The sequence below is a fragment of the Balaenoptera borealis genome (genome assembly GCF_965194805.1).
Source record: "Balaenoptera borealis genome assembly, chromosome: 17".
NCBI lineage: Eukaryota > Metazoa > Chordata > Mammalia > Artiodactyla > Balaenopteridae > Balaenoptera > Balaenoptera borealis.
This window is the reverse complement of record NC_138876.1, coordinates 73306279-73332868: the sequence shown is the minus strand read 5'-3', so window position 1 is coordinate 73332868 and position 26590 is coordinate 73306279. Positions and strand designations below refer to the sequence as shown.

At 35.8% G+C, this 26590-nt stretch overlaps 1 long non-coding RNA gene across 1 annotated transcript; it reads right to left on the bottom strand.

Annotated features, from left to right (window-relative positions):
* Positions 1–1989: 1989 nt before the first annotated feature.
* Positions 1990–25696, bottom strand: LOC309615371. Its single transcript, XR_014236778.1, has 2 exons — positions 3432–25696; positions 1990–2352 (listed from the first exon to the last, which is right to left on the bottom strand). It is a non-coding gene; the product is annotated as an uncharacterized lncRNA (long non-coding RNA).
* Between the last annotated feature and the right edge of the window lie 894 nt (positions 25697–26590).

Below are 26590 nucleotides of genomic sequence, written 5' to 3'. Positions count from 1 at the left end.
ATATCATGCTTTAATGTTGGTCAATTTAATAGGCAAAAAAATTAGTTCACATTGAAGAAGTTAACACAGCTGACTCATGGAGTCAAGACTCACAATGATAACTATCAGATGCCTAAGCCAATGCTCTTTTTCTCGTCTTAACCTAGTTCCGGAGACACAGTTAAGAAAAGGGGTTTCTGTATAACCTCACAAATGACAACACATTTGTAGACACCTGTTTCCTCTGGCATGAGAAGTCAGGAGTGAAAGGAAGGGGGGTCTGAAATATGGGTAAGCACAGGTGTAAGAGAACAGCCAAAATACAAAGAGAACAGGAAGAGAGGAGAAGTAAGAGTCACCGCTCAAATAACACAATGAAACTTCCGAGACACCATTAGGACACTCACCGAAAGAGGGTGTGGTGGGGAGGTGAGTGTCAGTTAACCCAAGATGGAGCTTTGACTTGACTTGACAACCATAGTTACTTCTCCTTGGTCAGTCCTCTAGATTATTTATTCTTATTCTCACAATGATATATTTACAGGTTTTGCTTTTGAAACATTCATAACAGACTTTTCACTGCACACATTCAGCAGGATTCGGTAAGAATCATGTCTCTCTGGGGTTTGCCTTTCTTTCTTTCTTTTTCTTCCTTCCTTCCTTCCTTTCTTTCTTTCTTTCTACATTTCTGAATTATTGTATTTGAATCAATGGAACTAATGGTAAGTAAAAAGTGCCCCAAAGACTCTTCTTTCATTAAAAAAAAAAAGTTGAATAGAATAAACTGATCTTTTCCAATAAGAAGAGAAAAAAAATACCCAACCCAACATAATAGTCTTTATAGCCTCATAAACCACAGTACCACCCAAGATGTTAACAAGCTGGCATGTTTTGAGCATCAAAGATAGAGAGGAAACTGTGTTTACATGTTTGGCACAAAAACTAATGAGGAAAGTCAATTGGCCCTTTGTCTTGAGGGTCTGAAGCGCTGAGCTCTAATGTTTGGTTTCTTCGTTGGCACTTGTTCAAGTAATCACTCGTGGCCTGACAAAGCCGCACTTGTGTTTTATTAGTGGCCATGCTGAACTCTCCCGCTTGGGCTGTGTCGTCTCTCAATAGAGTGCTGCAGCCCAGGGCACACTTATTTGAAAACACTAAATCAGAGCATGATGATCTTTGCCCAACCAGAGCAACCCAGAGAACCACAAAAAATGTGCAGAGTACTGTGCCTTTTGTTTGCAGAGGGAGGGAGGCGAGGACAGGAGGAAGGTAGAACTGGAGGCTGTGACTGAATAATTTGGAAATGGGAGCTATTAGACCTACTTCGTAAAGGAAATCTTTTCCCCTCCTAATCACAGGGGCTACGTTAACATCAGAACCTGCCTTAATGCACCACGGGGCATGATCCATGAGGCCTCGACTCAAGCCTGCAGTGGCAGGAGATGTCAAGGTGACCCCAGAGGTCTTTTCTTCCTGGAATTCTAAGGTGTCGTGAAAGAGTAATCATGTTACCTGGTGAGGAAGCTGACTTTGTCTTTGAGAATATAGTCTGGTAGAAAGGGAAAGTTCCAAAGTAGGTCAAAGCACAGTGTTTGTAACTTCTCTCATTAGGTTGAATTTTTACCCTCCTTCCTGCCTTTCTCCTTCCTTTTACTATTGCTATTATTGTTTTCCATTTAGAGATAGGAATGCCTTGGACCATCCCGGAATTTTTATCTGCATCACTGAACAAGTATCCAAACATTTGGCTGCTATTTTCAAAGTTCTGAACCAGAAACGAGGACTCCAAAATCTGGTTGCAAACAACATTTTTTAAGTGACAGTTTTGGCAGTCTTACCTACAGATCCAGTAAAAATAAAACCTAGAACAGTTTGTTCTTAAACTATTTCTAGTACCAGTACTGTGAAGAAAGTACTGAGCTCCACATAATTAAACTTATTTTTTTAAATGCCTGAAATTTTACATGTTCAAAAATGAGAATTTGGGATAGGTTAAGAGATGTCCTTGCCTTTGCCAAATCCTTGAAGTTCTCTCTGGCTGTCTGCCTCCTATCAGATCTTTTCATGAAGGGTGTAAGTGTACACTCAGCACAGTTTCTGCCACTGAATAAGTCTGAGTGATGCCCGCGCTGAGAAAATGCTAAGTGAGAGCTATTCCTCGGGAAATCACATGATGTAAAGTTAAAAGTTTAGAATATACAGACTTAATGTAACTAAAGTGTCATCTCTGTACCTTTAAATAAGCAGTATTTTCTTTGCTAATTACCTCTTGAATGTTTACTTTGTAAAATGAAGAGTATGCTCACCGCAGTAATGCTTCTTCTGACAATTGTGTAGCACGTTTTATATAAGCCTCTCAAGCTTTCACGGTTCCTGCAGAAAGGAAAGCATTAATTTTACATGCAGGTAAGGTAATTCCGAATTCCTATTCCTGTTGTTAACAATATTTACTCTTATGTCATGACCAGAGTGTGCCAGAAACACAAATGACCTGTTGGTGGTGGTAGAATAAGTAAACATGTGGAAGCTTCCTAGAAAAAAGCAATCTGTAAGGGGAAAAAAGAGAAAAATGTTGGTGGGCTCCTGGCCTTTGAAATCCACCTAAGGCGATGGTAAGTGAAGCCACTGTACCTGAAGTCCATAGCCCTAGCCGGTGGAGGAAAGCAATGTGTTTAAATAGGATGTGCTTGTATTAATAGGAGGTTCTATTCTCGGCCTTGAGATAAAGGGAGATCTCGTGGGAAGAGATAAGACCCCTCTGCACCCCAGGTCCCCGCCTGCCCGAGCTCCCTGCCACCCATCTCTCCCTCGGGTCTTCCTGTGCCCTCCTGTCCCGCAGACACCAATATTGTTTCTTCCCGCAGGCTCTGCTGCAAGAATGTCAGACATCACATCGCAGCTCACATGCAGAGCTCAGATTGCTAAACGGAGCCAGGGGATGGAGTTGGGGGGTGGGGTGGAAAAGAAGAACCGCGTTCCTAAGCTCCTTCTCCACGGAGGAGCCGTCCACAGCCTGGGCTCAGGATGGATGTGCTGGTGCTGCCGAGATGCAGTTTCTGGGAACCGCCCCACATCCCTACCTAGGGAAGCCGGCTTCTCTGCACAGAAGGACACGAGGGCGTCCTGACCCTCCTCCTCCATCTCCCACTTTCTAGGGATGATTCACTCAGAATCTATCAACGTGAACGTTAAAAGCTAACCACTATTATGGTCTTTTATGGCAAAATCCCCCCCCCCCACTGTAACATGTATGCTCTGCCTAGAAACCATTTGCAGTTTTTAATGCACACAGGTCTTTTTTTTTTTTGAAATAACACACACTAAATAAATTTATTTGCCACCTAGAGTGGTATATGTGCATATCTATGAATACAGTCTACACATATCATAATGTGTATTGTATTTGCTATATTTTACAACATATATTCATATGTATCATAATGTGTACTTACAGGTATACTATTATAGTCCATTCTTTGTGTAAACACATTAGGCTTCAGAATTAGCTTAGTCACTAAACAAGTGTTCCATCTTCGATACTTTTAAGTCATGGGGTGGGGACAGTCTCTGTCACCAAATGTGTAAGAAGAATCAAGGCCAGCCACCTATAATAATAACAAAAATATATGAACCAATGTGAATTTCACAGTGGGAACCACGCCTCATAGAATAAAGATGATGGCTTGGTGTTTCAGAGTCCCTCTGTTGGCATGAGCACCATGCCATCAACCTTAGGATTCCCCAGGGATGATAAAACCTAAGGCTGATGTATTACACTACTTAGATGAGGGCAAGACATTTAAACTGTGAGTCAGGTGACAATGTAGTATTCACCTATTCAGAGAACTGGAGAGGTAAAGCAAACGGTAGGCAGTGGGGAAGAGGAAGAGAGGGAATCTTGGGTAATTTCCCTCTAGAGGTGAAATATTTTCGGACAGTTGTTCAGATTACAAAATGAAAGTCGTTTAGAACCAAGCCCCTAAATTTGAGTAGCACTACGAAAAGTGACCCTGAATGGTAATGAAAAAGAAAACACCTTATCATCTCCTGAATGTATTTTCACAGTGATCAAAAGAATTATCTTGTTTAAATAACTGGTTTTTTTTTAAATTGGGCCTTTATCATAGTTATAAGAGAATGAAACCAGAAAGCACTGATGTACGCAATCAACAAACAGTGGATTGTGTACATCACAGAAATCCAGAGACTTAGTAAGACAGTTTCACAGTCAATTTTCTTGGAGGACCATTGCTCTCTTGTCTATCAGTTTAAAGACACCAAGGTAAAGAAATAACCAAAAATCGTACGTGCTATTTAAACACAGACTGAAGATGTTGATAGCATCATTTTTTTGCAAATAAGATTTGTGCATTAATTTGTAAAATATGATTTTATAAGCATTTAATGATAGTTAATGCATTTTATTCAACACTTGTAAAAATGTTAACCAATAACATCTATTGTTTAGTTTGCAAATGCTTAATAATAGAATTGTCATTACTTTAGCTACGATGGACTTGAATATCACAATTAAATAAGTTGGCTACCTGGTGCTATTGATACTGGCATTTTGTGGAAGTCTATAGGCTACTTCATCACTGAAAAACATTCAACTTAAAAAATTTAACAGACACTGAGTTTCCTCAGTTGTTCTAAAATAGTTGCAAAGATAATAAGTTACCATCTTGTAAAAAGTTAGAAAGTTCTTGTAAAAAGTTAGAAATGTTCCTAATAACTAAATTTGACATATTTATGAACTGTCAGTAGTCTCAATAGAAATTCAGAAACTATTACCAGAGATTTTCTTTAAAATTTAAAGTTTACAAATAACAAATTTATGACATATTTTACTTTTTAAAAAATAAAAAAATGATAAAAATGTTTATCATCTTACTTTGCTGAATTCTGCCTAAGGTCATCAATATTATTGTACTATGATATCCAAATAGTAGCAGTGAATTTCTCTCCACTGTCTCTGTGCTGTTATATTGCTTCCAACTCTATTCTGAACTACTACATTTCTCAAATTAAACTTTTTAAAAATGTTAGGATATGAGGCTACTTTATAACTAATTATACTTTTAACATTTACAGAATTCTTTTAATTTAGGGATATACTGTATTGGGTGTCATCACTTATATATGTTATTTTCCCCTGTCAGACAGAGATGTTTGATTGTTAGGCTGGACATAAAGCAGAAGATCTGCTCGGTAAATGGTTTAGGATTTTTGCTCCCTTGGTTTTATAATAAAAAACAAGTATAGTTATCCCATCTATCAAAAAAAATGTGAAAGCACAAATATTTCTGAAACTATTCAGAGAAATCATCACACAGTCCCGTTCATAGCTCTTAGAAAATAAAAATATGGCTTTAAAGTTGTTGAGTTCTTCCCTTAATTTAAAAACTGATGTTTTAATATAGATCTTGATGACCTGATGCTGTTATCTCTACATGGTACAATTATTTGACCTTCAGAATTATTCATAAGCCTCAAATGTAGCCCTATGTCTTAAGCATGACTTTGAAGTCTCTGACTAGATTCAATGTTTACAAGGATTCTCTCTGCATGAATTGGGTCCTGTTGTTACAATACCATGTCCTAAAACCAAAGAAAAATGTAATTATGTATCAACACATATATGATTCATCCTAGTTCTTAAGGATGAACGGATAATTCGACTCAGCATTTTAGGAACTGTTAAAATATAGTTATAATTTAATTGGATTTTTCTAGGTTGACTTTTTGCAAGTATCTAATGTAATGTTTCTTTGGAAAACTTAAGACCCTTCCTAAAAATCCAAGAGGTCAATTTGGTCATTTCAACCATGCAAATAGAAGATAGATTTTCCTGTCTCTAATTTCCAACAATTCCAAGGGTTCCACTGGATAGTGAGATAATGCAAATGGACCGAAGCGCCAAGCCAGGCTTCTGCAGAGAAAATCTGAGTCCTGCAAGTTCGATTAAGCTAGCTAATTTTCAGTCCAACAAGCTAATTTCCAGACAGACTCTTCTGATGTTTTCCCTCTGTTTGTAATTTGCATCATTAAATAGCTCGGTGTTTCAAAGCAGCCCCAGTACTAAGGTCACAGGGCTTTGTGCTAAATAGCAACCAACTCGATTTTTTTTTTTTTTTTTTTTTAAAGGAAGGAACAGAGAGCAGCTGATCCTGCTGTAGCATGATTTTCTTTTTTTCTTAGTGGGAAGAGGTTGAAGTGTCTTGTGGATCACAGAAATTTCGCTTTGGTTCGGGGAACAGCTTTCCTCAGTGCCTTTGTGCTCCAGAAAGCAGCCCAGGATCACAGGTGGCCTTGATTATCAAGATTTTTTTTTTTAAAATAGTGTCCCCCTCCCTTTCATGGAACAGCAGGACATCTCCCTGACATGAATATCTCATTTTTAGTGCCACAAAATTCAAAAATCTTAAAGAGATATCCAAAACCTAAATTAAAAAACTAAATCTACCCTTGAATTTCAAAGGGTAAAATTGGTTAAGAAACATTACTGGTGCTACAAAAGGGTTATACGGGCAGATATGTAGAGTTATGGTTTCTCATGGCCAATTTTCCCTAGAAGGTTTTCAAAGGACTGCTTCTAAAATAACACGCCAAATACAGAGAAAGCAGGAAAATACCTCTTCACCCTTACCTATACCTCTCCAGAATAAAATCATTTCACTTTGTCTCTCTGGTCACAGGCGTATGTACTTCGGCTCACTGGCACCCTGGGGCACTGTTTCTACCCTACATGCTGACATGGGTGCTAGTATTAAAAAATCTTCAATCATATAACTCCAAGCCATTCATATTAATGTGCCTGAGTGAAATTACCCTTTCTATTCTGCAGGGGGAAGAAAGACCATAAAACGCTCTCTGCATCCATCAGGACAACCCCACTGGCACAGATGGGAATTTTGCTCTGAAGTGACAGCAGTGCTTTCCTGAAACATGACCTACTGATTGCAAAGAGTTTCTTTGGAAAGCCCATGTTTTGTCATTGACCCCTCTCTACCATATCACACACTCCTGTGCAATCCTAGAGCAATGTTCCCGGGAAGGTAAAGATGGCTCAGAAGAAAAACGGTCATCTCTAACAAAGAAATGCAATAGATGTTTGTCGCGGGGAAAGGCCTAATTCAATCGGCAGTATCTCTGGGTTTCTATTTTGACTCGAGTTGTTTTCAGCACATTCCCTCCGCATTACCAAAAGTTAGAAAGTGTATTTTAAGAAATGCCACCATTTTTGATATTGACTGAGAACGACGCGCTCAGGGATTTATTTCCCTAAAAATATAGCCCAGAGAATTTAGAAACACACAATGTAGAAGAATTCAACATGTTGTAGGGTACCACAAAAACGTAGCAAAGCTTTTGCCAGGCAGTAATGAGACCTGAATGTTGTGAGGTATATACACGAAAATGGCTACGTCCTTTCATTGACACTAGTTTTTATTGTGACAGGTAAACCTGGGGATTATAAAACATTCCACTGTTAGAAGGAATACTTTTTTTTTTTTTTTTAACCTATAGTTCACGGATGCCAGTCTCTTTCAAGAGTAATACTGTTCCCTACTCTCTGGTCCCTCGGCAATTGGCTTCTGGATTAAGTGTAACACTTACCCCTTTGTATCATACTATCTCTCCTGCTGTAGATTATGATCAGCTCATGGGAAGGGACAGGTTCGTGTACAGCACTAACACAATACCTGGCACATTTGCGGAACAAATCGTACATGGCATTAAAATATATTTTATATTTCTTTTCAGAACTGTGTCATAGTATCTCATGACGACGTTTCAGTTATTTTGAAAATCCTTAATTTGATGGGGGAAAGGGAGGAAATGTCCTTCCAACAAAGACAAAGTGTTAACAGAATCCACCAGCAAAGTCTGAAAAAGCAACAGAAACCAAGTGTTCACCTATCAGCAGTGTATACAAATTTTGGGTGCAAACAGACCTATGGTTATTTAAATGGATGGATTCTCACATGAATTTACTATCCATCCTACTCTAGGGATGTTAGGAAAATGGGAACAGATTTAGTTATCTATCTTTACTTGCCTACTGAGAGCCCATGGAAAAAATATGAAAATACTTCAATAAGTGATGCAAGAAAGTTTCTCTGAGTACATTCCAATGTGTGCAAACATGACATATTTAATTAGTATTATATTCCATCTTTTAAAAGACACCCCAGATTTGAGATATGATAATTACCTTTTAACAACTTACAGCTGCTGACTTCTTAGGTAACCAACCATAACTGTTAACGGTTCTTGGTGCACACAGCAAGGCAAGTCACACAATAACAAAACCAGAGCTGGAAACTTACTGTTTTCATACTTCTCCATGGAACCAGGCTAACGAGCGGTACACCTATGTCATAAGTTCATGTGGCTCAAAGCAAAACAAGCTTGAACAGCTGCTTAAACAGATCACGAAAGGACTTGTGGTAGGTGACAGATGTGTTATAAGGACGTTTTGCTTCTCCGTTGTACTTAGGTTGAAGAGAATCATCAGGCTTTTAATTTTGCTCAAGAAAACTAGTTAGTCTTCAAAACGCAATTTTGTGACCCCTACTCTGTCGGGTGGCGCAGAATTTTCAAAGCAGCACAATGTTGTAAAAAATGCCCTTTTAATCAGATTACCGTTGGCGAATGTCCCAAACCCAGGCTGAAGTGCAGTGCTTGTGGTTTTCTCAACAGCTTACACTAAGCCTGCACCATGGAAATAATCTACTTTTAAAACCCAGGAAACAAATCGACTGCACTAAGGACATAAGTCGCTGTCATTAGGGAGTGATTAGGCTAAACATTTTTATACACTCTACCAGCCCACTTTCAAATTCTGTATCTCTGGCCGATAAGAAAAACGGTACTTCAGGTTAGTGTTCAGAACGACCATGAAGAAAAGTTAATAAATCCAAATGAATAGAACAGCAAGAAGAAGAGTTAAAAGATCAGTTACAACTTTAAACTGTTAATACCTAAATCTGGATCTTCTGAACCAAAAATGGAGAGTTGGGTCATGTATTGCACACTCAAAATATTCTTTTTAGTGTAGCACATTTTCAAGGCTCAACACATCATATGTCCCTCATTTATTTTCGGCCAACATGTTTCCTATTGCGCACTTTATATAGGAAATTCTGTGGGGATTAAGAAAATACCATTTTTAGAATTTATTGTCAGAAAATTCATCTTTTTATTTATTTATTTTTAACAGGGAGGGTTAGGTTGGGGGATTTAGTGACCCATCCTGATGTTATATTGTGGAATATATTCAGAAGTTACAGCAGGGTCCTAAATACATCCACTCCTTCTCGTCCCATAAGCCCTCCTTCCACACACGTACCCCAGTGAAGCGCTCGGTGAATAGAAGATTTAGGATCCTACGTTATATTTGGTGTCATTCTACCCGTTAACATGTTTATACTCACTAATGAAATTCTTAGCATTGAGTTTCTTGGTTTTAAAGTCACTTTTGAGGTTGTTTTCCTCTTTCTTGTGTTTTTAGTTTGTTTTTGAGAAAGATAAGTGAAAAATATCATTCTGCCAAAAACAAGTAGAAAACATAGATTTCTTTAAGGAAAGAAGCTGAATATATGTTCTCATCCAGTGGATATGGGAGGTTTATTTTTTCCCCCACGAGATTGAAAGGGATTGGATTTAAGAATGGGCTATTCTACTGGCCCAAAGCTCTTGCTTGAACAATGTTTGAGTCCTACTTTGGACATTCTACTGATAGTTTCATTTCTAATTTATGAAACATTTCATTAATCCTCAATCTGTCAGCTCTTGCTTGATAACAATAGAGGCTGACAGACAAAAGATTAAAATTTATTAAATACTCTACACTTTAGAAGTGTTTGAAGTGCTCTGTTCATTTTCATCCCCATTTCACCTAATTTTAAACAAACTATGCTCTTCCTAATTTCCTCAGAAAGCAAGTAGACAGCACAGCAAAACAACGTTTAAATACCAAAATATATAATGCTGAATCCAAACATACACCAAAAAATCAAAATACAGCTATTCTTGAGCAGAATTGCTGGCATTCACATAAAAAGCATCTCCCATCCCAAGTATTTCAAGCGTATATTTTTTGTATGTTCTTCTTCCTCTTCCTCTCAGTGCTTTGCCCCCCCAACCTTTTCCAATCTCATAAATAATTCATGAACTGATAAATATGCAATTTCAAAAAGTGCAGACAAGGCAGCACTGCATTAAAAAAAAAAAAAAAGAAAAAAAAAAAGAAAGAAAGAAAAGAAAAAGAAAAAGAGCTTGTGCTTTTTACACACAAGTCCTGTGCTGCACTTTACGGATGACAAATTTCCTAGTATTCAAACCCTGTGTTGTATACATGGTAGGAGTGTGGCTACGTTTCTGGTCAGATACCTTGCTAGATATATTATGAACTATCTGAAGAAGGCTGTAATACGTAACATATACACATTTAAAGAAATTAAGTGAGCAGTGTTTTAGAGCCTGGTGCTTTACAGTGGAATTTTTGAATAAATAGTTTAATTGTTCACGCTATCAAGTAAGAAGAGCAGGGGTGTGCAAGTCTTGCACAGAGGATAATTCTCTACTGATAACACCACAGAGATCTCGAGCTCCTAAGGTTTCTGCTAAGCGAGAGTCGTTTCTTTGACACCGTAAGAATATTCTTCAGAGGCCAGTTTAACCAGATCAACAGTAAACCATTCTGCCTGGGCTTTCAAACAGGTAAAACTACCCATCTGAGAGCCAGTATATAGAGCAGAGCCATTCTGTGGGCTAATTGCTTGATTTCCAGCCTGAAACAAAATGGAGGAGAGACCTTTTTAAGGCAGCTCAGGGCTGACGTATCAGAGGGAAATGTATGAAGGGGATAAAAACGTCCCTTAAAGAATATTAGTTATCCAATCAGATAAATAGCAAAGGTAAGGTAATCAATACAGATGGCATTGTACTTATATACTGCGAATAGAGATAATAGATAGGAATACTCACTGAAAGAGAGCTATTCTAGTATAGCAACAGTTAAGTTTTTGAAAAAGAAACACGATTTCCGCCTGAAATGTAACCTTTCAAACGAACACTTAAATTGGAAAACACCATGGGTAAGAAATAGACCACAGCATTTAATTTGGACCGGCTAGTTGGAAGCCTGTATTTACTGTACTATAATTTCAAATTTAATTAAGTCACACTGCTGACGCCAGGAGCATCGACACAGTAAAGATGATTAATTGCATGCGTAAATGAAATATAAATAGCCCTAAAAGTAACATTAATGCAGAAACTTGCATACAGAAATGGTATGATAAATTTAAGGATAAGCGCCTACCTGCGTCTTTGAAACACATGCCAGAATGGCGACGAGGGCCCTGCATTTGAATGGAATCACTGTACCAAAAATATAACCTTTTACGGATCATTATTTTTCTAAGACATGTGTCCAACCTCCCCTTTCCCTCTCCTCGCGTACCTCGACCCCCAACATGATTTGTTATCTTCTAGAAGACTTTTCACACAATTTGCATTGTCATCTTATGGATTGGCTACCGGTACACAAACATGAGCTGACACACAGCAATGGTGGGACCGGGCTGTCACAACAAGGCAGCTGGACTGTTATATATTCCACTTTGCTCCCATTGTACTTCCATTCACAGCAGCAGTGGGACAAAGGGCCTGACAGAGCTAACCACGGATTGTCACCTTGATTTGTCCAGTCTAGCAGATATGCAGAAATGAATTATATTCTCCTGCTTTATGAACACAACCCAGAAGCAAATAAGCTTGCAAACAGCATCTTCCAAACCACATTATCTAAGAAACATCAAGCATCTTCATAGATACTACTACATGCTGCCTTGCTCAGTAGGTGAGGAAAAGCAGAAAGAACCATCCGATTAGTGAAGACACTAAAAGGCTTTCCTCCAATAATATATTCCTGACATTAGAGCCTCAACGCTCTCTGATTGAGAGATACGTAATTTGTATTCTGCTTAGCTTTATTTTTGATGAACGCTATCACAATGCTTCAAACGCAAACTTGAATCATATTTTTCAAAAAAATGTGCTATCTGAAACCTAGTAAATAAAGCTGTTGTTCTTTTAAGAAAAACTGTGTTAAACTGAAATACTTTTCTTAAAAATGATAAAATGAATGACTACTCCATGTCTGTTATAATACACTTTTTGCTAAACTCAGAGCCTGTCTTATTAAAATTTTGTCAAATGTTAAAGCTCTAAGCCTGAGACAACTATTTTGGGCGCAAAATATTTGTCTGCTAATGAGAAAATTTACCGGAAGGTTTTTTTTTTTTTTTTTTTTAAATGCCGGTCGCTTAATTTACTACTTTATTGACAAGGTGTTTGTGTGTGTTTGAGATCTAGGCAGTTTTAATAGCCACACATGGATAAATGAAGCAGACAGGGTCTGGTCATTTCTTTATGAAAGGATGCCTTCAAAATTGGAGAAAAGGGGAAAAATGGTTTTTTACCAGCTTTTTGAGATAAGGATGGTAAAAGAACATTTCTCTGTGAAGCAAGGAAAAAAAAATTGTTGACCTTTTAAAAAAAATGATGCAGATAAAGATTATTTCACACACACATATACGTGTCCTTACAAATTCTTTCCATTTTTGTACACAAAGCAGTGTGCTTGCTGATCCTCCCAAAGACAACTTTTTGTAAAACCAGAGCCTCTTGTTGAAGAACTCTTTGGGCTACATAATGTAGCGTAGAGTTTGTTTTATTATTATTTTTTAATGCTACCCACCTTGACGGAACATGCAGAGTGCTTGGCTCTGAAGAAAAGCCTTGAGAAGCATTTCACTTGTTTGTTTTTCCTTTTTTAAAAAAAATTTAAGAGACAGGGCTAATCTGAAGATGCAGCATTTAAAAACCAAAATATCGCATTTTGTATCTGAGCATATATTTAAAATACCCATAGTAAAAATATGTTCCATTCAAAAGACCTATTAATTTTGAATTTTAAATTGCAGTATCCTATTGTCTTCTGCTTATACATATGGATTCTGTTCACAAGGCGACACTTGGTACCTAGTGTTTTAAATGGTGACTAGCACGAACCAACATGATACACGTAGTAGACAGTATGTATGAAAAGAACATAAAACCCGGCCCCATACAGAAATGCAAATGATACTTGATCAAAAGGCTGCACGTTCTTAGTGAAGGATTCAGTCAAAATAAAACCTTCACTTCAGGAGAAGGCAGAAGAAAATCCTGCACACTTTGTTTCCAGTTGATTTAGGAAAAATCTAAATGTATCAAAAAGTACTGTTGATTATTGTCCAAGGAAAAATTGCACAAATGTGTCTTTCCTCGGAATTCTCTGCAGCCAACCGTCAGAGCTCTGCGGCCGTGCACCTGACTGCAGCAGAATCAGGCTTGATGGTTACGGTGGGTGACAGAAAGGGGCCACTGCAAGTGCTATTATGCAGTTTGCACGGGGAGATTTCAGCACGTTTCAGCTTTGTCCAGTTATGCTAGGTAGTTGTGTGTGTGTGTGTTTTTCTTTTCTTTTACTAATAGTTATGCATGGCTTCCAATACTGAAATCCAACTTGGACTCTGTGACCACCATTTACAGCACCCTGTGTTTAAGATTTAGCATTATTTGACAGATTTTCAAGTTGCTTTGGCATTTCAATCTGCTTTAGAGTTGTAAATAAAATTCACACATTCGTGCCTTTGTGCCTGTGGTCCTCTTTGAAAAAGATGTAATTCCACTTTATCCCTTTATTTTAATTGTAAGCTCTGAGAACATTTTACAAAATACGAAGGTTTTCTCCTAATTTATAGTAGAAATACATGCTCAGTTTAAGGCTTTTGTGAAAATTATCGATATTTAGGACTAAGTGGATTCCTCAAAGCTTGTCTTTTGTGTTTTTAAAATATAACATGTACATTTTTCTTTAAAATTGAGTGTGTCTTATTACACATGATTCTGAAATTTGGAGTTATTTGCAATTATTTTATAATAAGTACAATTAGATCTCTGCATAAAAGGTGGAGGAGCATTCTACAGACATCAAAGAGGAGAAAAAAAAGGCCAAGATTGAAATTTTAAAGGGTTAAGATAAACACATAAAACCAGTTATTATTTTTTTAAAACAGTAATTACGCTTAAGAAAAAAAAAATGTTTTAAAGCATTTCATAGAGGACTCAAATAAAATATTTGGAAAACTAAGATTTTTGTCCCAGAAAATCTTAATTGGTCATCTTCTCTCCCCACTGCATTCTCACCCCACACCAGAATGTTCTTTTGAAACATAGGTTAAAAGGGAGGATGGGGCCTCACATCACTGTTCCACATTGCCCTAAACTTTCATTACATTTAAGAGCAAGGCAAGCCACACAACTCTGCTTCCTGATATATTGTTGAGTGGGCCGTCTAAGGTTCTATTTTCCACGTAGGGTCAAGACTGCTAACATGGGATTAATCAGCTACTCCTCCTAAACCATGAATCGGAACAATTGCTTTCAGTTTCATATGGTACAACTGCCTGGAAATAGAAGAGTTGGAAAGTGAGGGAACATACCAGGAATGTAGAAAAGAAAATGTTAGTGGATAGCTGTAACTCCAACTTGGCTCCTTGTGATTTGGTACAGTAATCAAATTAAAAGGATGAAATATATGTTCAACCAAGTGATTTTGGAACATCTTTCCCACCTTTTGTCTTTTCCCTTCGAGATCTAGTTCTTACATCAATTGTGACATTTTATAAAAACTTCCCACTTGACTCTTTTTTGGTAGGCACCGTTTATGTTCAAGTCCACATTTAAACATGTCTGCTGACCCAGGGTTAAATTCAAGGAAGCCTGTGCAAAATGCATGCTGCTCTTCTGCATACATATTGCAAAGCCAACACTGTATTTAACCTCTCTGTGAATGTTTGCATTACAGAATTGGAAAATACTAGGTGCAAATGTCTGTGTAAAGGGAAACTGAAATCCTTCACTATTAGAGAGGAGTGTGACAAGCTTATTTTCATACTAGGACACACTTACATTTAAATGGCCTTCCTCCTAAATGAGATTGCTTCTTTTACTAAAAATGATATGAAAATGGACACTTACCGATCACGTTTGGAAAAAATAACTGTCTTTTGCCTTATAAATGATATTCAGAGAAAACCAAGAATTATTTTTCTTGGGGATAAAATATCACATGCAAAGGCTTTTTCTATTTGTTAGCATTAGAATTGAATTTTCTCAGGAAAGCAAGTGTTAAGACTGTGTAATATAATATACAACCAGGCTACATGGGCAAAAGTGATTAATAATTGTGCCATAAAAATGAACTAATATTTTATTAGAGAACAGAAAAACGTAGGAATTTTTCAAAATAAAAATTTATTCTCAATTATTAAATATAATATTATTCAATAGCAATATTTGTTAAATTTTGAGATAGAGTTCCCTAGAAAATAGTCCTGCCATGATTAAAAAAGTGAATAGATGTTTTTATGTTGACAGATTTTTTAAAGTTAAAAGAATTTGTTATTCAAAATGTTAGGAAAAAATTATATATAAATATAATAATGTGCAAATAGTCATTTATAAATGTAATTATTTCCTGTGTACCCTGAGATCTACTTTTACATAACTGATTGAAGATAAAAACTTATTCTGATGTTTTGTGATGCTACCACAAGTGTTCATAGCATTAAATATAACACAAAGAATATTCAAATTGGTAGTAAATACTGCAAAAATTATGTCTACGAACCAAATGCATTCACCATATTCTCGAATTGTATTTTACCTTAACCACATACATAGTACATATGGCAATTAGAGGTATGTAATTATTAAAACATACCCGCAGAATTAATGCATTAAATGAAATGGAATTATTCCAAACAAAAGGTATGTGACATTAAAATTATATATTTTTATTTTAACATGCAATAGTAAATACTCATTTTATACCACAAAAATTCTACAGTTATTTTAAATGCAATATTTAGTCTATCTATATTAAAGTTCTCAAGAAGACAGATGACATAAGAAAGACGTGAAAGTATCTGTAAACTTGTCATAGGATTTCTTCTTCTCCAAAAGAATTTTCCCTATAACTCTAAGACATTACTTGGAAACAAGTGTATAGCTGTCATCATCACGTCTTTAAGGTTAGAACGGTATTCAAAGTATTTTTGTAAATATAAATATTTATTCAGTTAAATAGTATGGGGATTGAAATTAAAGCTATATTATCTCTTCAGCAAAAAATACTTTTGTTTGACAGAAAAAAGTACAAAATGATGTGAACATAAATTAGCCCTACAAAAGTAATTACAAGAAGCACTGTTTTTGGAAATAGCTGACTTATTTTTATCTAAATGGGATAAAAGATTAATGCATTTGATAATTGATGAAATATTTGATTATAAAAATAACTGGCTATAGTGTAATTCAAAATGACTGTTTAACAGAACTCTGACGGTGATTTATAAGATGTTTGATAAAATTACTGCCAAGTTTTCAAATTGTACAACGTGGTCTAAATAATTGGTAAAAGGCTATTTAGAAGGATTTTAATCTTTCTTCATGTTTTTATTAATATTTGTAATAAAAGTAAAAACATGATAAAAGTATTTCCAAAGAACTCCATAAATGGACCTAGGTTCTCTCTCTCTCTCTCTCTCTCTCTCTCTCTATATATATATACTTTTTTTTTTTTTACCTTTTCCAGGATTCATTCTAATTTGGAGCATTTAGTGCTGTTCTTTTTATTTCAAAAGAAAATCCATAGTATCAATATTATTACCCTAATACTTGAAGGAAAGCATCATATGAAGTGATTTATATAACAAATGGTATTCTGATCCTTTTTTTGAAAATGAGAATATTCTGCTTATCCAAAATCAAATAACACGTGCTATATATATTTTTAAATGATTTGATACAGTTGGTCAGAGATGAAAACACATGCTATGAATCTCAGAGTAAAATCAGGGTAACCAGGTACAAATAAAGATGAACAGGTTTAAGGCTTAGTATTATACCTGAGTACAATTTCTGCCAGACAAAGTCAAACTGCTGCAGAAATACAGGAGTGCTCACAAAGGGTGTGGTGTCGGAGAGGCGGCAGGAGAGAAGGGAAAAGGGGGCCTTGATAACCTTTAGGAAAGCAACCAATTCATTGATGTGACTCCTACCTTTCTCCACAGAATGATCTGCACTGAGAAAGGCTGGACATCTAGATCAAAGCCACACTCAGCCTCTGGACCCTTCCTACCGTGTCCTCAATTATAGATGACCTTTAGGCAAAGAAGGAGAAAGAAATAATTCTTTACCATGCAATGGAACAAAATTAGTATTTTCAAATTGCTGTGTATACATGCACAACTGGACCGCAGACCATTTTTACTTGCCGTTTCTTTACCTACATTTTGTCTGCTTTCTGCATACAATTTGGGAAAAGAATTTTTAATTATCATGTATACCTTTAGACAATATAATCAATACTTAATATGCTTTACAAATTCTGTTTTAATCTACATAAAAGAATCAAGAAGCATGTGTGAGAATGATTTATAAAGCAGATTTTTTTTCTGTAAATAATTTAATTGGTGTAAAACCTTGATTTCTTCTAACGAAAATAATATCAAAAGGGTTGCTAATCACAGTAAATCCAAAATATTATTATCTCTACTTGGGAAAAAAATCCCTTAAATTACTTGTTTACCAAATATATGAATGATACCTTGCAATTAGAAAACTGTAGAATATAATAAGAAGAAGAGAGAATTCTGCTGGCCAACTAAGAATCTTTTAAATATATATCTAAAAAGGACTTTCGTATTATTAAAATTACCTTTAGCTTTATGTACAATTTTTTATTTGTAGCACAAATAAAAAATATTTTTAGTTAAATGCTACTCTAAAAATCCACGTGAAAGAATCAGAACTATCACCTGAGAATAAATGTATTGTCAAACAGGAAGAATTTTTAAGTATCAATACACTCCATATAGGTAGTATTTGGTCAATACAATTTCTCTTACAATTTGGAATTTACTCTCAGAGACTCTAAATCACATAAATTATCTAGTCTCTACTAAAATCATTGTTTGAATCTGTTAAGAAAAAAATTTTAAAGGTTTTATATCTTTAAAAATCATTTATGTCTTTCTTGCCTTATACCAGAGAGGTAACACTTTAAAAGTTTTCACAGAATCCCTTTTGTTCAAAGAAAAACATCTTTGTAATTATTTTTTCCATTTTTTAACCCACTGTGTTAAATCTGAAAAAAATAGAAAAAAAATGTGTAATAAGAAAACACATCATCTACGATCCTAACAACCATAGGCAACTACTGGAAATATTTTGGAATATTTCCTTCCAGTCTTTTTTTTTCTAGGATTTTGCTTTTTATATAAATTTAATATAATACATTTTACCTAACTTAGTATCTTATACTTTTATTCCAAAGTATGTTATTAGAATTTTCCCACATCACTGCAAGCCCTTTGTAAACAAAATTGTAAAGATTCTATGATAGTCAATCATATGAAAATGTTAGGTAAATCACTTTTAAGGAAATAAGGAAGGACAGTTGTTATTTGAACAATATTATGGTAGATACTTTTGTGAAGATAATAATTACCCCGGGTTCTTTTTTTTTCTTCCTTTTACTTTTACAGTTTAGAATTTTGTCAGTTATTTAAGACAAAGGGGAACAATTAAAAACACTGAGTTATAGTGAAAATGTTTATCAGATAAATAGCTCAGCTTAAACAACACATCTTGCCAAAAAGCTTGCAAGGCGCTCCTCACTTGGGGGCATGTGAGAAGGCCTGTAATAAGAAGAGCTGAGATTCGCTGGAGCTAAAGCTTACAGAAAGAAGAATCTGCAGGTTTAAAAGGTAATGCTATAATCTTACATTTATTTGGAGCAAACCACAGATGTGCAGTGTGACCATTTGCAAATGTCATTTAAAAAGGATACATAACTATGAATTCCATATTCGTTTCAGATAACCTTGTTGTTTTGTATGCTGAGGTGATATTTGTGTGTGTGTAATGTATGTACATTCACCTTAAAATGTTGTAGAGAATCAAAGTCACAGGAACTGCTAAATGAAATAATGAGGAAAATGTGCAATCAGGTGTGTAGACAAGGTGTCCATTTTTAAATACTTACGAATGTTTCACGTACATAAAGATCTTCTTTCCTTGCCCACTTTCTCACTATAAAAAATTCTCCGGAAGAAAGCAATGGCCCATTTATATCAATATGGTTTCGGAGATATTTAGGAAACATCTTGCCAAAAGACCAACAAAATCCCGTCTTTATTAGATGGTATTTATACATATGGGCAAATATTTTTTTCTCCTCTTTCACTGATCATTCTAATTAACTGAAATGACTTGAGGCTAAAGATACGGTGGAATATCTTAAAATAAATGTAATGATCAATTTAACAATTTGATTGAATTTTTGTTTAATTGAACAGTTATTTTGCTTAATTGATCATCTTAGTTTGGGGGATGTATTGTGTGTGTGTGTGTGTGTGTGTGTGTGTGTGTGTGTGTGTGTGTGTGTGTTGAGAGAGGGATGATGGGTAGGAAAGCTTCATGCCTAAGGAGAAGTAGAAATGATCACAGATGCAGAAAGTATTTAAAATAACGCATGCAGGCATCTTTGAAGCCTTGATTACAAGTGTCAAATGTTTCTCACATGTTTCAACTATAAAATGATCCTGGCTCCATTACTTCAGAGAGCCAAAATACATGGTATTTGCATGTTTAAATCTAAGTGAGGTATTAATTGTGCTCTTTCTCATTGGAGTTTATTTTCAAAGCAAAGTGCACAGGATATATTTAGAAATACAGTTCGATATATCCATGCTTGCAAAGGGGAATTAAGTTGATTTAAATGATTTTATAAAAATGAATATGTCCTAAGATGTGCCCTCTCAGTTTTGCTGGTTTATTTTAATATGAAAAAAGTAATCTAATCTCTGCTTGTTAAGAAGATTATGTAATGTATTAATTTATTTAAAATTAGGATATTCCTGATATCATGTGAGTTCCAGACATGCAAAGCAGAGAAAGAATTATGAGCCCAAACACAAAGAAAGGGTTTAAGCTTGAGTATCTGTTTTATTGCAACTCTCATTTTGTAAAGTAACAAAAGTGGTCATTCTTCAGTGAATGAAAAAAGTAATAGTTTCCATTTTTTTCCCATGAAATCATCAAATTGAAGAATGAGCCCTACTAAATTTGAAGGAAAGTGAAAACTAAAGATGTTCCTTCCTGTTTTCCTTGGGGGTGTAAAGAGAGATTGTCCTTTTCCAATTTATTTTGTACCAGGAAGTTAACTTTTTTGTGTGGATAATTTAATTACCTTCTATACCTCATGGATTTAGAACATTTCGAGAAATGTCTCCACTTTCCTTTTCCCCTCCATATCTCACACAGGATATGTGATAGAAATCTTTGAAACGCTAGTGTTTTCACATGAGGCTAATTCCTTGAAATTATAATCTTTGTCTTTCTAAGGGAAAGTATGTGTGAATTAAAAATTCATATCTTAGTCTAGTAAAATATATTCGACCCTCTTAAAACACTCAGTATATACTTGTTTTCACTTAGTTACTTCCTTCTAAGATACTACAATCAGTTCCACTGGCAGATCCCATTCAAGCACCATGTAATTGTTTCCTAACTTGGGGCACCAAAATTATATAAAACATAGAGGCCCGAGTATAAAGCAATAAAAGCAATCTAACAGAAAAACCTCAAACTTACATTTTCAAATAAGTCTTTTAATTTAGAGGCATCACATCAGGAGCCTGTATTTATTCCATTTGTGTGGTCATTCTTCTCTTTAAAATTACATTCTTGGTGGGCATCCTGCTTGTAAATCTGCAGTGAGGTCAAATTATTGTGTATTGAGAGGATTTGTAATATCATTCAGTGCCAATACTGGCGGACAGATAGGTGATCTAGCTTGTTTTAGGTCATGAAGAAGAAGAAGAAAAGAAAGATTTTAAGAGGCTGGGTGATATAATCAGTGACCAGTCTTGCGTGAGTCATGAACATATTCAGAAGATAGTTCTAAAAGATGAGTTTCAAAACAAGTTATGAACAAAGACAATAGAATGTATGGCTCCAAGATGGCTCATTTAAAGGCCAATACTCATTTGGTTATGCACATATTAATTTGCTACTTTTAAATGTATCTACTCATTACTTTACGGCAACACTTTGTATGACTTTCACTGCATTTATATCTTGAAAGAGAAAAAAATTATGAGCAGAGAAGTTAGAAACTGGAGTGACAGTATATTCTGTAGCTTGGGTTCCAGCCAGTTAACTATTTTCTCCCAGGACTGTCATTTGTAAAGAGTGAGCATTTGCACTTCGTCCCACCTCACTGGGTTTTGTGTACAGAGTTCTTTATTTGGTCATTTCTTCCATTAGTCACACAAGAGAGTCAGTCTTATTACGTAGGTATCACAATTTTAGACCCCGAAAATGGTATTACCCAGTTTGGAATGTTTGGTTTATGGATTAGACTTGCTTTGAATGAATTACCATTCTTTCTCAAACCAAAATAATCCTCAGAGAAAAAAGGTGCTCAATCTTTGATGGTAGTCTATAATTTGAAGAACATGTCACAGGTTGTGAAAAATAATTCCAAAATTCGCTTTTAGTAATATTTTGATCAATGCCCACTCACTGGTTTAAGATGACTTTTTGAAGGGGATAGAGCCCTGAGTGTCCAGTTCCTGATGTGTGTGTCTAAAACATTTTCACAACATTTTATTTTCAAACACCTATTTATTGCAGAACATACAGTTATGAAATTTTAAATGTAATAACTGTAAGTCATATGATTGCTTTGTCTCTATGAATAATCCCTTATTTAGGGTTTAAATTCAACTCAGAATAAAAACTAGATTAAAGGTCATACTAAAAATAACTTTAATTGTAAAGTAAAATCATTCTAAGATGTAATCTTTTATTACCTTTTGCCCCTCCCCCCCATTCCAGGAAAATGGGTTGTTAAAAATATCATTTATTGTTGGGCTCAATTGTTATTTTTGACCATAGAAGTTTAGAATACGAAAGAACTAACGTATTTTGCGAAGCACTGTGGGCGATGAGTTAAAAAAAAAGCACCTCAAACTTAGAAATATTAGATTTATCTACATAAAATTATGAACATTTTATCTACTGACTTAAATTAGTTAAATGTCCATGTATATAGGATGCTGTCTGTCCAGGGAGCCAACAAATCCATTGAGTATTCCCCTGGGCCAATTTCTTTTGTGTAAGTTTGGATATTTTGAAAGGTAAATATGTGGAACATTTAAATCCTTTTTAATTTCCTCTTGCTTTATTTTACTTAGATGGAGAAATCTACAAATTCCATTGGAAGAAAATTGCTGTGAAAATTCTTGTTAATACATTATTCTATATCCTAACCATTAAGGGTTAAAAGCCAACTTCAAGAACCACTTCTACTATGTGCAGGGCTCCAGAATTTTCTGCACATTCTGGCAAAGCTTCCCTCCTATCTATCACCCCACACACACCCCCTGCCCACCCCACCACTTCAGATTTCCAATAACACCAAACATTATCAGGCAAAGTTCTAAAAACTTTGGATAGGTTATTTTCAGAGCAAGAAGAATTTAGTCTAATTCCATATTCTGTATGTGAGGTAACCAAGACCCAGAAGTGGAAGAGGTGATTTGCTCAAGGTCACTTAGTTGGTATCTTTAAAGTTTGAAGAACTTTTCCAAACAGTATCTCTTAGGACACACCACCCTACTCCATGGATAGTGGAAAGAGAAATATAATCCCTCGCTTCTTTTGTATCTCTTTGTATTTAGCTGATCCAATGCTGTTTACTATCTAAAGAGATTTGGAACTCATTTTGGCTTTTTTTTTTCTGATCATGCAAAGATACATTTTTCTCAAGGGAATAAGAAAGAAGTCAAGACTAAAATAGGTCAAGCTTTGAAACCACCAAACTGGAGCTGATTGGAAACTTTTCCGAAGCAGTCAGTGTCCCCTCACTATCAGTGCTGATGGTAGCCAGGAGCAACTTGTCTCGGGAGCCCCCATCAGCACTGCAGCAACGTGGGTGAGGCGCTGGGGGGCTGTGACGGGGCGGCGGCTGCCACAAGCATGAGCTGAGCAGTAAATCCTTTAAGGAGACCACAGGGCTTTTCAGGATGTTCATTGTGTTCTTCCTTATTTGGAATTCTGCTTATGCTGCTAACATTAGCATAGATTTTCCTTAATGAATGCTTTCCAGCTGAAAGATGGTGAAAGATATACTATGTGAATCTTTTTAATATTAGTTCATTAAATTAAAACAGTTCTGACTTGCAGCGAGGCCTTTTCCTTTTGATGTTATGCTCAGGTTTGCAGATAATGTCCATGACAATATATGTGTGTCCTACAAAGATGATCTTTTTAATCAAAGTCATTTAGTGTTACACTCTTGTATAATAATGTGAGAGCTTTTCTGTCAGGTAACACAAAAGTTATAACATAAAAATGTGGCTATTCTATAATGTGGACCCAGGCAGTTAGTTGAAATCATTTCTTTCCCTAAAACTCGGTCACCAACTGCCAAAAATATATATACATTTCTTCTTACCAGCATTAAGTTAGGCTATTTCCCACATTTGCTTATAAATTATGGTTGGGGGGAGACTTTCTCAAAATCCCCCTATGCAAAACCAAAGGGAAAACATCACCACATTCTTGATGATTGTATTTACTAAATCACTCCCAAATTAGACGCTTTAGAAACCACACGCTACACAAATAGCAAATATTCAATTCATGCATTGCCTGAAGGCTTTGGACTGCATTACCCTGAATATCCATCACAGAAACAATAGAATAAAATGATTCTGCAAGGTTAGAGACATCAAACCCACTCAGCCACTTTTCACAAGGAATATTTGGATAACCAAAGCTTGATGCAAATATTTGTTACTAGCCATTATGACAAGCTGGGGACATTCCATGATCTTATTAGTATCTAGTCATTCACAGTTTGCTTCTTCTGTATCAAAACATGCACACAGATAATAGGAATAAATTGTTTATTTCCCATGTTACTAGGCAATTATAAATATTTCAGCAAAAGGGTTATATGGTGCCAAGGTTAGAATCTAATAGAATAATTCAAGATGCAAATGCCATCGTCTAGTAAGCTAATGCCAGTGTTCCCAAATAGTCCTCATTTGATTGGCTTCTAGAGAAAAGACTTAGAATAACGTATGTAGTAGCTTTTAAAAAGCTGCCAGCCTATCACTTATCACTTCCGTGGGATCTCTTTCATTTGTTCTTCCCTAGATAGTATTCATAGGAAATCATGTTATATACTGCCCATAGCTATTAACAGCTGAGAACTACTTATTTCAATTCTAGAATATTTTAAACACAAAAATTAAAGAGTTACCAAGCTACTGGTTTATCTCACCACTTCTCTTATATAAGAATTTTAGGAAACTCTGCCTAATTTAGCATGGTAGGCAACTTTGCTACTATTGTTTTTCATAATTTCTGGAATGGTTTGCAATAGCAAATATGTAAGGATTTATTAACAGGTTAGATAGTCTCTGAAAAATAAAAATATTGTTACAGAATCATGGAAATAGAAGGAGCTTGAGAACTTACTGAAGCCAACCATCTCACTCTGCAGGTCAAAGACAATGTGCTGGTGAAATAAAGCAATTTTTCCTGAACTGAAGTAGATCTTTGGCAATAGAGCCAAGACCAGCACCAAGGCCACATGATACACTGGCTGATGCAGTGTTTTTTATACCATATTACATTTTTGCCATTTTCTTTCCAGAACTAGTGTTTGTGTGTTTGTTTATTTGTTTGCTTTTTCAGGAAGGGTGAATAAGGAGAGCCTAGTTAAGTGACCACCTACCCCCTTTTACGTTCAGCTGTGTCACTCATAATCCCCTATCCCTATGGAAACACTCAGCTCTTCTATGCCCCACAAGCATTGCCTTCATCCTCTACCCTTTTCATGACATTTCCTTTGGTGTTCTTTCCATTTTACAGATTATAAAAAGGATTCTTAAAATGCTGTGGTTCTTTTTCGGAGGTTCTGGGATACACAGGAAGGATTTATGATATTTCAAAACAGGAATCTTTCTTCAACTTCTAAGAGATGGAGCAGACAGAGAGGACAGGACGTCCTTCTCAGCAGTCACCGGGATTTACCTCCAGGATGAAAATCAGGGGTAGAGTTTTCCAGAAGGCCTAGGCTATTTTGTGATTAAATTTTAATCAGTGAACTCTTTATCAGTTAAAAATAGTCTGTCTTGTGCCCATTATGATAGAACAGTTATAAGAGATGAAGAACAAAACAAACTCTCGGGCTTCCCTGGTGGCGCAGTGGCTGAGAATCTGCCTGCCAAAGCAGGGGACACGGGTTCGAGCCCTGGTCTGGGAAGATCCCACATGCCGCGGAGCAACTGGGCCCGTGAGCCACAACTACTGAGCCTGCGCGTCTGGAGACTGTGCTCCGCAACAAGAAAGGCCGCGACAGTGAGAGGCCCGCGCACCGCGATGAAGAGTGGTCCCCACTTGCCGCAACCAGAGAAAGCCCTCGCACAGAAACGAAGACCCAACACAGCCATAAATAAATAAATAAATAAATAAATAAATAAATAAATAAATATTTAAAAAAAAAAAAAAAACAAACTCTCCTCTTAGGCAACAGTTGAAGGAAAGAAAATAAAATAGAGGACCAGGCCAGTTGTCCTAAATCGTAAATCTAAGATGCATGGACAGAAACAAAGAGTACAGTTGTGTCACTTTAGTATTCATGTAGCATTAATTAATAACTCACATTAACACTCATATATATTAATTAGTTCAGTTGGTGTGGGTGTGTGTATGTGTGTGTGTGTGTGGTGATAGTAGTGAATAGCTCATGTGTGTATCTTGGATTTACAAAAGTTCAGAGCTATTCCAAGAAAGAGCACTTTTTATTTCTTTCCAAAATATTATTCCGAAAAGTGAAGGAGGCGAATATTTCACTCGTGTGCAGTCGTCAAAATGAAGAAAAATCCATTTAACTGGTGAAGGTTGTTCAGCTCAATACTGGTAGATCCCAGATGGGAATACAAACTTCTGGAACACATCCTTTAAAGGGATAGCATCCAAAATATAAAAATATTAATTAAAACAGTTCAGCCTTTGAGATTCACATTTTTTGCATTTTTACATAGTTTGTTTATTAGCATAATACTTTTTCTGGGCATATCAGTATATATATATGTGTGTGTGTGTGTGTGTGTGTGTGTGTATGTAAAATATGTTATAAATGCAAACACAATTGTTAATCAACATAATAAGATGCAAGAGCTAAAACTTTATAGAACTTTATTCCACCTCTTAAAAAAAAAAAAAAAAAGAGATTCTAGACTAAAGGCACAAATGGTACAAAATAGGTTACTATGGAGTACTCAGAAACTGAGCATGAGGTCCATTGTATTTAACATTTCCCTTTAGAGTGGCAAAAATATTCTAGTAGGGGTGTTTCTTGATTTTTAAAGGCATACAAGGTTTGGGACACCCAATCTTTAAT